Consider the following 2500-nt stretch of genomic DNA (forward strand, 5'->3'; position numbering starts at 1 on the left):
ACTATAGGCGTCAGACGGGAGAGAGGTCGCTTAGGCTAAGGGGAGCGGAGGCTCGTTTGTCTAGTTGTAGAAAACGGGTTAGAGGTGGCGGGAACTATGGTATTTTGATTTTTTTTCCATTTCGTCTATCTTTCACTTGTAATATTTCTTTGCTTGCGGTGAGGATGGTATAATAATTAAGTGGAATAAGGAGATGAAAAGTCGTTTATCTAGCTACAGAAAATGGGATATAGGTTACGGAGACTATGGTATTTGGATTTTTCCTCTTAGCTTTAGTTTCCTTTTTTAATTCGTCTTTTATTTGTAATTATCATGTGTCAGGTGTGATAATATTACGATTATCATTTCACCCTGTTTTCGTTTTTTGTGTTATTTGTTCTGCTTATTGCTTTTCCCTTAAAATTTGTGTATTCTGATATCTACGTAATTATGGTATCATCATGACAGTGACATTTAAGTGTTTCTGATCTCCGCTATTGAATACCAATACTTTACTGGTGTGGCGTATTCTATGTTCTTATTCTGGCTGTAGCTACTGCACTCGAGTCTATTTGTCTGTTTGTCAGTGATTCATTTTCAGGAGTGACGTCACCATGTGTCAGACAACAAAAGAAATTATTGATATTGGTTGATGTCATCATTGTTATTACAAATTTCATTGTAGTTATTATTGTTCTTGCTATAGTTACCGGCAATATAATTTTAATTCTTCTTCCATTTAACAATAACCACCCTATTCCTTACCCTTGCCATTGTCAACATTTTGATAAGATGTAAATGGTATATTGTTCCAACCATTATCAACATTATCGTTATCACCAATGCCTTTTCTGCATTATTATCTTTATGCTCAACTACTACCATTCTCATTCCAATTCATATCTTCATTTACATTATCGAAATTACGGAATCAGTGGAATTAACCTACGATGATAAATGGAAAAGTTTCAGTCACGCCAACACAGATCTGAATCTGCTAATGCAACTAAGTACTACATGTCAATGAGTTTTTTTATAAATGGAATAGGACCAGCAAAAGATGGTGGAAATCTAGCCGCAGAGATCAAAGCCATATTAGGGTGACTTGGCAAAGATGGCGACGGTCTTGGGAATTTGAAAAGGGTGAGTTTACGGTTTTTAATGAAAAAGGTGTTTCACAAAATATCGTAGTGCATAAATAGCGTAAAAAAATTAGTAAAACCGCAAAAGCAAATTAAAAATCCATAATGCAAAGAATGCTACAGTAGTTTCGAAGCATTTCTGATGCAGAATCGAAGCGTCGATAACATAACTTGAATAATTCATTTTCATTCACAATTCCCTCTCTAGTTGCGGTTGTAGAGTAATCTAGATCTTAGCACTTACATTCGCACATACATACATACATACATAAATATAAACATACACATATCTGTTCATTCTTTATCAACTTTTTATTTATCCGTCTATCGATTTATCTACTATTTATGCTCATATTTTTTCTCTGTGATATCCCTAAGACGTCCATGGGAATCCGCACCTCCTAGCGTGTCTCAGACTACAATTCCCGCCATGAAACCACGGACCCAACAAGGCGTATTCCAGTAAAGGCGCTGTCACACTAGCTCTTTTTCCGTCATTTTTTTTTCTTCTTTTTTACAATTTTCAGATTTTTTTTCTCCATTTTAGAGCCAATTGTCGATTTTCCAGTCAGACGATAATGATCGTTTCCGTCTGAAAACCTCACCGTCAACTTTTTTCAGCCAAACAAAGTCAAATCAAGAGTTATATTCGAGAATGTTTGTATTTACGTTAAATAAAATTGTCAAAAAAATGACGGAAAAAGTGCTAGTGTGATGACAGCGCCTTAACACCTAACGGCCTCTACCCATTCCAAGGATGTTTGACGGAGCCCACTTTGCCCCAAGAAACGACTCGACACATCCTGAACACTCCGAAGGCGAGGAAACCTAAGAACCCGCGGGAATTTATTACTATTTTCATTAACCTTCTGCAAAGTCTTACACAAGGCGAGAGACACACACCTGCAGTCTGCTCCGACCGGCAGCCGGTCAGACTCGAGACTCGACCAAGGAAGAGAGCGTCGGAGAGGTTATCCTAATTTTTCTTTGTGTCTCCTTCGTTTTCTTTTTTTCTTCTCCTTTTTTCTTCTTCTTCTTTATCATTTTTTATTTTCGTTTTCTTCTTCCCCTTCTTCTTCTTCTTCTTCTTCTTCTTCGTCTTCTTCTTCTTCGTCTTCTTTTTCTTCTTCTTCTCATTCTATTCCTTTTCTTCCTTTACTTCTCTTCCTCTTCCTCCTCCTTCTTCTTTTCCTGTTTCTCTTTATGTTCATTCTAATGTTACTTCTCATTTTCCTTCTCATTCATTTCCTTCTCCTCCTGCTCCTCCTCCTCCTTTTTCTTCTCATTTTCTTATTATTATCATCCTTTCTATTATCTTTCTCCTTCTTCGTCTGATTACCCCCTCGTCTTTCTGGCTTTTCTTCGTTTTTCTATTCATA

General features: G+C 36.8%; 1 protein-coding gene across 3 annotated transcripts in view; it reads right to left on the minus strand.

Annotated features, from left to right (window-relative positions):
* The window catches only part of LOC113809828 (mediator of RNA polymerase II transcription subunit 25), a 30005-nt gene extending 29983 nt beyond the window's left edge, over window positions 1–22 (minus strand). For all 3 annotated transcript variants that reach the window (XM_027361507.2, XM_070139561.1, XM_070139434.1), the window contains exon 1: window positions 1–22. This exon is cut by the window's left edge and continues 232 nt beyond it. The gene's annotated coding sequence lies outside the window, so the exon portion shown is untranslated.
* Window positions 23–2500: the final 2478 nt, after the last annotated feature.

This window comes from Penaeus vannamei, chromosome 1 (genome assembly GCF_042767895.1).
Source record: "Penaeus vannamei isolate JL-2024 chromosome 1, ASM4276789v1, whole genome shotgun sequence".
Classification (NCBI taxonomy): domain Eukaryota; kingdom Metazoa; phylum Arthropoda; class Malacostraca; order Decapoda; family Penaeidae; genus Penaeus; species Penaeus vannamei.